Source organism: Phyllobates terribilis, unplaced genomic scaffold, assembly GCF_046119375.1.
Source record: "Phyllobates terribilis strain yellow unplaced genomic scaffold, ASM4611937v1 Scaffold_9__5_contigs__length_417890890, whole genome shotgun sequence".
In the NCBI taxonomy this organism is placed as follows: domain Eukaryota; kingdom Metazoa; phylum Chordata; class Amphibia; order Anura; family Dendrobatidae; genus Phyllobates; species Phyllobates terribilis.
The window spans coordinates 155,053,015-155,065,456 of record NW_027362769.1 but is presented as its reverse complement, the minus strand read 5'-3'; positions in this window follow the sequence as shown (position 1 = coordinate 155,065,456).

Below are 12,442 nucleotides of genomic sequence, written 5' to 3'. Positions count from 1 at the left end.
CATGTGACGGTTCATGCATGAAGTACTCAAACTATGGATTTTTGGGCCTCTACTTAGCTTTTGGTGACAAATATTACAGATAACACGAGTTGGGTCATCCTTATCGATCTGAAAAAATGCCTAGGCTATGCAAGGCTTAGAGCCCATGCGACCTGAAGAGCCACTACGACTTGTGGTCAGAGACAGAGTTGTGGTTGAGGATGCAGTTGTTGATGTGCTTCCAGTACTCCGTCTCTGTCCAGGAAGGCGCAACCTAACCTCGTCGTCAATAGCATCTGTGATGCCCAGCTGCGCTTGGTATCACAGATCCTAGGAGAGTGCATTGATGGAATCCTCCACAAGAGGCCCCCATAAACATTCACACATCTCCACCTTCCACCTCAGACCAGCAAAGGGAGCCGGTTTGGGATATAAATAGGGAAGGTGGAGCTAGGCAGTTCAGTTCCTCTGAAGAGTTCCTGCAGTAGAGAAGCCTAAGAGAGGTCAGTCTGCAGTGTTGCTCAGTCTAGTCTAGAGAACTCAGTTAATAGTTCAGCAGTGGAGCACGAGGCTCCTGCTAGCTAGATTCAGGGAGCCCAGTTAGGGCTTAAGGTGTGCCGGCGCCATAAGATCTGTGAAGCGCGGCAAGCTGCCATTAGTGTGTATAGCCTATGAGGGCCTGAGTAGGCCGAAGACGAGTGGAGAGTTAGTACATAGGGGGCAGAGGAGCTTAACCAGCTCACCCCAAAGCATTTACCGGACACCGGATCCGAGCTTACCGGGATCTCTATGACCCTGTAAGGCATAACCGGAATCCCTGGAGAACTACAAGTCCCAGGATCGCTAAGGTGCTGATACGTAACAGAGCCAGGAGAAGCTTAGGCCCCGCATACTGGGAGCGTGAACTCCAAGACAAGGCCCTACCACAAGGTCAGCCAGCGCAGGACAGAGACAAAGTTAGGCCTAGCTCCAGGCAGGTCAGAAACTTACTACGCAGAGGCAAGAAACAGGAGGCCCTACACCCGCTCATTGGGGAGGATCCTGGTATGCACCCTTCACCCTACAGTGCTCCGGGATGTGCCTGAATTTCCACCATTAAAAGGTACTGAAGTGACTACCGTGTCCGTTCCCGTTCTTGCTCTTACCCAGCTGGGTCTCGCCTGTGCTGCATTCCCCCTGCATACGCTTTTCTGAGGCCTAGCTCCACCTGTGGGGAGCTATACCATCGAGCTGCCTTATCACCGGCCTCAGTGGACTGCTGCAGCGCTGATGCTTCTCACCAGATACCACAGGTGGCGTCACAAACTCTTATAAAATTAACAATTATCCACCCTTTTAAAGAGTGACCCCAGGGTACGGGCCTGGGAGCCGACCACCGCGACATCCCCAAGGCCAGGCAAAGGCACGGGTACCGAGTCATCCCCATCCCCTAGGCTAGTCACATCCTCCTCCACCTCCTCTGCTGACCTCATCGACTGGCTGACTTTGGGTTGACAGTAAGTGGGATCTCCAACCTCATCATCATCACCCTGTGTGTTCTCACACCCGTCGTCCTCAGAGCCAACCTCTTCCTGTCCTGACCGAAAAGTCAAGTTGTCGCTCCAATCAGGTATTTTAGTCTCATCATCGTCTTCATCATTGTCTCCACCAACAGGAGTTACAGTTTGGGAACGAGGGTCTACATTATGCTCAGAACCTTCTTCATCTGGTCCTGGATCCGACTTATAATGATTCTGGGCATCAGTGCTGATCATTTCCTCATCTGGATTAACAGAAGCTCTGGAGCAGACCTCCATTTCCCAGGCTATAGTATGAGTAAACAGCTGTGCAGACTCAACCATCTGTGTTACCCCATACTCAGACGGGCAGCTGGAGACTTGGGAGCTGTGAGGAAGCAAGTGCGATTGGGGTGACACCTCTGAGGACTGGAGTATTTGTGATGTTGAAGTTGAGGTGGAGGAGAGCCCACTTGAAGTAGCACTTGATATCCGCTGAAGCACCTGCTGTTTTTGTGCCTCATCTGGAATTTGTAGCGATGGGCGTGTCCGTAACAAAGGGATCGTATCACATTGTCCGCTAAAAGAAGTAGACATCTTAGTTTGACTGGAAGATGATCTTTCTTCTGCAGACGTTACCCCCCCCACCGCGGGGGGGGGGGCCCGACCCACCAGCGGACAGGCTCCAGTATTGGGAGAGGGGGCTGGCCATCAGGGTCCACCGTGGCTCTGGCACAAACCCGGCTTGACACTCCAGCGTAGTCCCTCTGCCCGCTCGCGCCCGTAACCTCAAAGGGATGCGCAAGCATCTTTTCTTCCCAGGGCTGTTCCCCACCCAGCATGAATGTGGGGGAGCTCAGGTCGGCCTTCCACTGTACTCCCTTACCTCCCTCACCCTCTTTCCTTCTTCCGTTTTTCATCTAACCCCTCAGCTCTGTGGTGTCCGCTCTCCCTCCCGCTCACTCCTTCTCACAGGTGGACTAATGCTTGTATTCACACTGTGGCAAATCTTTTGGGCCTAGGCATAAGAAGTTGTTGAGGTAATGGATAATATGTGCCCCCTTAGAAACGTCCATTACAACCCATTCGAGGAAGCAACTAAACGCCTCAAATAGTGAGCAGGATCTGGAGTACCCCATGGGCAAACAGCGATCTATATAGTATGCTTCTTCCCAGAAGCAGCCCAATAGGTGGACACTATTCGGAGACACAGGTAGTAAGTAACTGGAACGCCGCATCAATGTCTGTTTTGGCCATTAGGGTGACCCTTCCCAACTTCTTGATCCGCCTGATTGCCTTGTCAAAGGATGTACAGTATATACTACTGTACTTGGTTCCGCGTCGATGTTGTCGTTTACTGACCTGCCCCTTGGATATGACAAATGGTGGATTAGTCCGAATGTATTGGGTTCCGTTTTTGACACAACTCACAACGGGGATACCACTACGTCTTGTAAGGAAAGTGTTCTGAATTCAACCGCCATTCTTCCTAAAGATATTTCTTTTTTTAATTTTCTTGTCACGACGTCTGGGTGTTGGTAGGCTGATTTTAGATTTTTTACTCCAGCATTTCTTGATTTTAGAAGGGCATGACATGCCGATATCTGTGTCTCCCCCTCCTTTTACTCCTCCACCTCTTTTATTTTCGCATGACTATATGTACTTGTCACTTTTCCATGTGTTAGTTGTGTCTTCTGAGCAGTTTGTCAGCTTTTGGACACCTTTGAAGATGTTTTCTATGTGTTTCTATGTGTTTTTGTTTGCCTGCCATTGGTTTTAACGGTGTTCGAAGGTGTTCGACGAACAGTTCCACGAACAGTTCGGCGAACACACGGGTGTTCGACAAACCGAACCGAACTCGAACACTACGGGGGTGGCTCAACACTACTTGTATCATCACTGTGTGCATTATCCCTATACTATAACATCAGTGTGAACATTATTCCCATACTGTGATATCTCTGAGCATTATCCCCATACAGTGACATCACTGTGAGCATTATCCCCATACAGTGACGTCACTGTGAGCATTATTCCCATACAGTGACGTCACTGTGAGCATTATCCCCATACAGTGACGTCACTGTGAGCATTATCCCTATACAGTGACATCACTGTGAGCATTATCCTCATACAGTGACATCACTGTCAGCATTATTATCATACTGTGACATCACTGTGAGCATTATCATCATACTGTGACATCACTGTGAGCATAATTCTCATACTGTGACATCACTGTGAGCATTATCCTCATACTGTGGCATCACTGAGAGCATTATACTCATACTGTGATATTACTGTGAGCATTATCCTCATACTGTGACATTACTTTGAGCATTATAATCATATTGTGATATTACTGTGAGCATTATACTCATACTGTGACATCACTGTGAGCATTATACTCTTACTCTGACATCACTGTTAGCATTATGCCCAAGCTGTGACATCATAGTATGCATAACCCTATACTGTGACATCACTGTTCATATTGTCCCTGCACTGACACCACTGTGAGCATCATCACATAATGTGCACAGTGCTATTGCAGTATCAAGATATTGTTCACAGTGATGTCACAGTACAAAGATTATGCACACAGTGATGTCACAAATAGAGGAATAAAACATACAGTGATGTCACAGCACAGCGATAATATACACGATAATGTCATAGTACAAAGATAATGCACACAGTGATGTCACAATACAGGGATAATTTACACAATGATGTCATAGTCTGGAGATAATGCACAATGAAATGTCTCATAACATAGTGATGACACAGTACAGGAATAATGTTCTCAGTGGTATCACAGTGTCAAGATATTGTTTACAGTGATGTTACAATTCAAAGATAATGCACACAGTTATGTCACAATACAGAGATAAAGAATATTATTCGGAAGAAAAAGACTCAGGATCTATAACCATGCACACCCAATGTTGGAAAAGTGAAAAAAATCTTTATTACATGATTACATTTAGACAACAAAAGAAAATTTTTTTAAAAGCATTTAAAACAGACAAAAACATGTGCAATCTTCATATGGAGGAATTCATGATAATATGCATAAAAATAGCAATAAACCCCACTATGTTATGTGCCACAGGTATATTTTACATCACTTATATAACATTCGATTAATGTAGACCAACTAAGCAACCCTGGTATAAATAGCACAGCACAACCAGTCAAAATATGTGTTTATGACAAACCAAACCCCCCCTAAATAATATAAGTGAATCAAGGAATGAGTAGGAGAGATGGTCTATTGGCAGTGGGGGCCCATATTTTAGAGGTATTGGCCAGATTGTGTCACCAAAGTCATATATGACGTGGCACAGTTGATCCACATATAAATAACAAGCCAGTGATGTCATAGTACAAAGTTAATATAGACAATGATATCATAGTAAGTACAAGCATAATGCTCACAATTATGTCATTAGAATTATGTCATAATGTGACATAACTGTGAGCATTATGCTTGTACTTTCACATTACTGTATTATCCCGGTACTGTGACATTACTATGGTCTGTGACGTATCTGTGTGCATTATTTGAGTACTATGATATCATTGTCTATATAAACTCTGTACTATGACATTACTGTGTGCTTTATCCCTGTATTGTGACATCACTGTGTGTATTATTTGTGTATTGTGACATTATTGTGAACAATATCTCGATACTGTGACATCACTGTGCGCATTACTCCTGTATGGTGTCATCACTATGTTCTGTGACAGTTTTGTATGCATTACCTCCATACTATGGCATCATCGTCTATATTATCTCTGTGCTGTGACATCACTGTATGCTTTGTTCCTCTATTTGTGACATCACTGTGTGCATAATCTTTGTACTGTGACATCACTGTGAACAATATCTTGCTACTGCGATATCACTGAGCACATTATTCCTATACTGTGTCATCACTATATTATGAGACTTATCAGTGTGCATTACCTCCAGACTACGACATCACCTTGATTATTATTCCTGCATTGTGACATCACTGTGTGCATGATACTTTTGCAATAAAGAAACCATAATCAAACTTTCATTTTTCTAAACCTGTGTGGAATTGGGCCCTATTCCCAGTGTTACTATGGGGCCATTTATTACTTGTTAAACCCCATGTGCAGCATATAACCACCGTGCGAGTGGTGCACAAAGGTGGTCTTCACCCTCTTCTTGCACTGGCACCGTCTGCAATCAGTGTCTGCGTTGTCCTGTGTTGCATTTTTTAGAGCTGCTGCTGCTAAGTTCATGGAATTGGCACTGTTCACATCATCCGAATCCCTGGGAATCGGGGACGCCATTAAGGTCTAAAGTGGGGAATCACCAATAATCTAGTCTCAATTTTACTCCCTGCCCCAAACAAAAGAGTAAAGTGTCCATTTCAGTTCCTCGGAGAAATTTAATAAAATGACTACCAGCGGCCAGTTAGCCATTTATTCTTCTGGATAGTTATGGGATTTGCATGATGAGAAAGGAATGTCATTGTCCATTGTACTTGAAGAATGGATCCAAGACAAGGTCTATGTCTGGTCTGTGTCCTCTGGCAAATCTGCAGCAATAACGACATTTACAGGGTGAAGGGTCCGGCTACTAAAATAGTCAAACGTCCTCTGTTCACTGCAGGTTTGGAAGATTTGGTCCCGTATATACAGTCCCAACGAGCGTGAGACAAATGCTGGATTATCGGCTTTGTAGGGATGGTGGTTGTGCCAAAAATGCTACAAATTTAGTACAAGCAGCAAATCTGACGTCTGAAAGAGCTGAGGAATTAAAGGCGCTATATCAGCGAGTAACAGAAATAATACCTTCTATTAACCGACGTAGATGTGCACTACTATTTGTACCCATTTCTGGTGTAATAAATAAATGTGCCGTCCCCCAACCTGCACACCAGTCTCACTACAGTGTAAAAGTGATGAAAGGAGCGAAAATAATAATAATATTATGTGTGTACAGTCCAGGAATGTTATGTGGGCTGTGTATAGCGGTATTATGTGGGTTGTGTATAGCGGTTTTATGTGGGCTGTGTACAGTAATATTACGTATGCTCAGTCCAGTAATATTGTGCGGACTGCAAAAAGTGGTATTATGTGGACTGTGTCCAGTAATATTATGTGTGTACAGTCCAGTAATGTTATGTGGGCGGAGAATAGCGGTATTACGTGGGTTGTGTATAGCGGTTTTATGTGGGCTGTGTACAGTAATATTACGTATGTTCGGTCCAGTAATGTTGTGCGGACTGTATATAGTGGTATTATGTGGACTGTGTCCAGTAATATTATGTGTGTACAGTCCAGTAATGTTATGTGGGCTGTGTATAGCGGTATTATGTGGGTTGTGTATAGCGGTTTTATGTGGGCTGTGTACAGTAATATTACGTATGTTCGGGCCAGTAATGTTGTGCGGACTGTATATAGTGGTATTATGTGGACTGTGTCCAGTAATATTATGTGTGTTCAGTATAGTACCTTTATGTGGGCTGAGAATAGCGGTATTACGTGGACTGTGTACAGTAAGTAATATGTGTTTAGTCTAGCAATATTAAATGGACTGTGTTTTGCAGTATTATGTGGGCTACGTACAGTAATATTATGTGTGTTCAGTACAGTAATATTATGTGTGTTCAGTACAGTAATATTATGTGGGCTGTATATTGTGATATTATGTAGACTGTGTACAGTAATATTTTGTGTGTTCAGTCCAGAAATATTATGAGGGCTGTGTATAGCAGTATAATGTGGACTGTACACAGTAATATACAGTATGTGATCAATCCAGTAGTATCAATTGGACTTTGCACAACAATTTCATGTGGACTGTGTACAGCGGTATTACATGGGCCGTATACAGTAATATTATGTGTTTTGAGTCCAATAATATTATGTGGACAGTGTACAGCGGTATTATGTGGGCCGTGTACAGTAATATGTGTGACCAGTCCAGTAATATTGTGTGAACAGTATAAAGTAATATCGTGTGGACTGTATATAGCAGTATTATGTGGGCAGGATACCGTAATATTCTGTGCATTTAGATAATCTTATGTTGGCTGAGTATTGCGGTAATATATCAACTGTGTATAGTAATATTTTGTGTGCTCAGCCCAGACATATCATGTGGGCTGCGTATAACAGTATAATGTGGACTGTATACAGTAATTATTTTGTGTGTTGAGTCCAATAACGTTATGTGGACTATGTACAGCAATATTATGTGTGCTGTTTATAGCGGTATAATGTGGACTATGTACATTAATATTTTGTGTGTTCAGTCCAGTAATATTATGTGGACTGTATTCAGTAATATCATGCATACTATAGACAGCGGTATTATGTGGGCAGAATACAGTGATATGTGTGTTTAGTTAATCTTATGTTGGCTGTGTATTGCGGTATTATATAGACAGTGTACAGTAGTAATATTTTGTGTTTTCAGTCCAGTAACACTATGTGGCCATTATAGAGTGGTAATATATGAGTTGTACACAGCCGTATTATGTGGGCAGTATACAATGATATTATGAGGACTGAGTACAGTAGAACGTGAGCTGAGTAAAGTAATATTAGATGGGCTGTGTTTGGCAGTATTATAGTATGTGGCCTTTGTGGAGTAGTATTATGTGTGATGATTAGAGTAATATTAGATGGGCTGTGTTTGGCAGTATTACATTATGGGGTCTTTGTGGAGTAGTATTATGTGTGACGAGTAGAGTAATATTAGATGGGCTGTGTTTAGCAGTATTATAGTATGTGGCCTTTGTGGAGTAGTATTATGTGTGATGATTAGAGTAATATTAGATGGGCTGTGTTTGGCAGTATTATAGTATGTGGCCTTTGTGGAGTAGTATTATATGTGATGATTAGAGTAATATTAGATGGGCTGTGTTTGGCAGTATTATAGTATGTGGCCTTTGTGGAGTAGTATTATATGTGATGATTAGAGTAATATTAGATGGGCTGTGTTTGGCAGTATTACAGTATGTGGCCTTTTTTGAGTAGTATTATGTGTGATGAGTAGAGTAATATTAGATGGGCTGTGTTTGGCAGTATTATAGTATGTGGCCTTTGTTGAGTAGTATTATGTGTGATGAGTAGAGTAATATTAGATGGGCTGTGCTTGGCAGTATTACATTATGGGGTCTTTGTGGAGTAGTATTATGTGTGACGAGTAGAGTAATATTAGATGGGCTGTGTATGGCAGTATTATAGTATGTGGCCTTTGTGGAGTAGTATTATGTGTGATGATTAGAGTATTATTAGATGGGCTGTGTATGGCAGTATTACAGTATGTGGCCTTTGTTAAGTAGTATTATGTGTGATGATTAGAGTAATATTAGATGGGCTGTGTATGGCAGTATTATAGTATGTGGCCTTTTTTGAGTAGTATTATGTGTGATGATTAGAGTAATATTAGATGGGCTGTGTATGGCAGTATTATAGTATGTGGCCTTTGTGGAGTAGTATTATGTGTGATGAGTAGAGTAATATTAGATGGGCTGTGTTTGGCAGTATTACAGTATGTGGCCTTTGTGGAGTAGTAATATGTGTGATTAGAGTAATATTAGATGGGCTGTGTATGGCAGTATTATAGTATGTGGCCTTTGTGGAGTAGTATTATGTGTGATGAGTAGAGTAATATTAGATGGGCTGTGTTTGGCAGTATTACAATATGTGGCCTTTGTGGAGTAGTAATATGCGTGATTAGAGTAATATTAGATGGGCTGTGTATGGCAGTATTATAGTATGTGGCCTTTGTGGAGTAGTAATATGTGTGATGATTAGAGTAATATTAGATGGGCTGTGTTTGGCAGTATTATAGTAAGTGGCCTTTGTGGAGTAGTATTATATGTGATGAGTAGAGTAATATTAGATGGGCTGTGTTTGGCAGTATTACAATATGTGGCCTTTGTGGAGTAGTAATATGCGTGATTAGAGTAATATTAGATGGGCTGTGTATGGCAGTATTATAGTATGTGGCCTTTGTGGAGTAGTAATATGTGTGATGATTAGAGTAATATTAGATGGGCTGTGTTTGGCAGTATTATAGTATGTGGCCTTTGTTGAGTAGTATTATGTGTGATGAGTAGAGTAATATTAGATGGGCTGTGTTTGGCAGTATTACAGTATGTGGCCTTTTTTGAGTAGTATTATGTGTGATGAGTAGAGTAATATTAGATGGGCTGTGTTTGGCAGTATTACAGTATGTGGCCTTTGTGGAGTAGTATTATGTGTGATGATTAGAGTAATATTAGATGGGCTGTTTATGGCAGTATTACAGTATGTAACCTTTGTTGAGTAGTATTATGTGTGATGAGCAGAGTAATATTAGATGGGCTGTGGATGGGGGTATTGCTTGGCAGTATGTAGCAGTATTATGCTGACTGTATATGGCAGTATTATATGTGCATGACAGAAGTCAAACATCTGCTCCGGAGCCTGTGTGTGACTTGTTGTGACACTGAATATGACCACAATAGTTGATCTACTCATCAGGATTACTACAAATGACTATAAAATAGCCCTGGTGTATGTGGTAGGACTTATATATAACAAATCATTGAAATCCCAGGTTGGCAAGGCTGAAAGTCCATCATCCGCCACCCAGGGCGAGGGGGCACGCACGCCCCTGACATCATTATAACATGTGTTGCATTGTAATATACAGTCATCCAATTTCCTATGTTTACAGTCTTTTATTTCTGGGCCTTCACTTAACTTATAAAATATAATTTCATCCATTTATTTATTTTTTTCTTTTCACATATAATAAAAAGACGAAATAAAACTTTACACGTCGACCATGAAAACTATTGAGGTCAGAAAGAAAAAAGCGGCGTGAATTTGAGTCGGCGGCGGCCTCAGATTTGACGATTAGCCCTTTAAAGGCTTTGACCTCATCTCCCTTTTGTCAATTAGGAGCAGGCGAGGTTAACTGAGGTACCACTGACAGAATCTACATATCTTGGGAACAATGGGACTTGTGTTAATCCACAATGACTGTTATGTGTGTGTTCTGCTCGGGACATCAAATGATTGTGCTGGCGCGAGGCTTTTCTTAAATATAGTTTGCACTCATTTGAATAGGGCAAACGCCCGAGGCAGACGATTGTAGAAAGCCTGTTTATGCCTCTAAGGATGACAGTAAGGGCCTTTGATTAATTACTCAGACAGCAGCTATGTTAACACTTATGACTCTGTACTGGGAGCAGATCGAGCCACAGAGTCACTTGATACAATATGACATTCCCCATTTACGATGACAACCCAGGATATTCAAGACGCCTCTGTGCTACTTGGTCTATAGCGTAATGGCAGTATGAGAAGCAATGGCTGCTCTACAGACCAGACGTGATGACTAGTAATGAGCTAATGAGCGAGCATGCTCGCTACTGCTCGGTGCTCGCCCGAGCATCTCACTGCTCGACATGCTCGGTGCTCGCCAAGTATTTCCGGGGTTGATCGGCGGGAGCTCGGGTCCCCTCCCTGCATGTTTGGCGCTCTTTAGAGAGCCAATTAGCATGCAGGGATTGCCTGCCACTCATTGTAATGCTGCAGCCATGATGGTTGTGGCATTACAGTGATTGGCTGGCCGCACAGCGTCATCAGGTCTATATCAGACTTGGCGCCGCCATGCTCGTCACAGTCACTCAGGATCAGACAGTGTAGGGAGAGGTGCTGCTGAGCTACAGAGAGATTTGGTTGTGTATTAGGTAGTGTAGGGAGAAAAACCATACAATACACATATCCATCTTAACAAACAGTCCTTCTGAGGACTAATCCATCTGCAGAGATATCAGGCAGGCAGGGTGTATAGGCAGGCGGTGTATATAGCAGACTGCAGTACATATAGCACAAGAGGCTCCATTCCAATTCTGCCTTTCTCAGGGGCCAGGAATACTTTTTTTGAATCTTAATCCTCATTATTTGCTTAAAAAGCAATCCAGAGAACACCGTTTTTCTGCGCCATTTGCTTGTTGGCACTGCAGAATACAGCCAGATCCTTTCCATATTAGAGCGCTAGAAATCCAGCTATTTAAAACTGTGTTTTCTCCGTCACACGGATCACATATACGTTGTCAGAAAATACTGCCATTTCTGGCCTCCATTAAAAATTTCCTTTAGTGTGTCATTGAAGCAATTCACCGCAGTTTGCTGTTCAAACTACTTACCTACAGGCCAGGTATTTAAAACTCTGTTTTCTCCATCACACGGATCACATATAAGTTCGCTCCAAACTCAATCATTTGTAGTGAGCGTGGAAGATACTGTCCTCCATTTAAAATGGGCAAGGCACGAGGCAAGGGACGGGGAACTGGATGTGATGGTGATGGTGAGTGCAGAGGCCGAGGACAAGGCCGTGGGCAAGCCGAAATTGTGCCACAACAAACACCCACATGTTCTCGCCTGACCTTCCTGTCCCAATTCCTAGGGGACCGCAGCACACCACTATTGAACCCACAGCAGTGTCAAAACTTTGTTGGTTGGATATCGGATAATGCTTCTGACGCGCCCCCTGGGCCATGTTCAGGGGATACCCGGAGCCGGATCTGACAGGGGTAGTAGTCCTCGTGGCGGTGACCCGGTCCGTGCCCAGGGTGTCAAACTAAGTGTGTGGCAGTCTTTGTAGATGTTGTTAAGTGTCGACTACGCCACCCGTTGATTTGCGGTCACAAGGCCGCCGCTGCAGAACAGTCCGCTGAGGCCGGTAGTATGGGTGCAGCGATGGTGGTATAACCCCCAACGGGAGGGGTATGGCCTCAGGGCAGCTGGTGCGGATGATGGGGGTTGTGATAGTGCAGAAAGGAGAGTCAGAGACGTGAGATGCAGTTTCAGGGTTTTTACTCACTAGTGTTCCTTCAGTCACTCTGGCCTTGAGTGACCACCCGAGCCGTGCTGCATTCACCAGGTGTGGGACTCGGCTAACCCCCAGGCAGTTC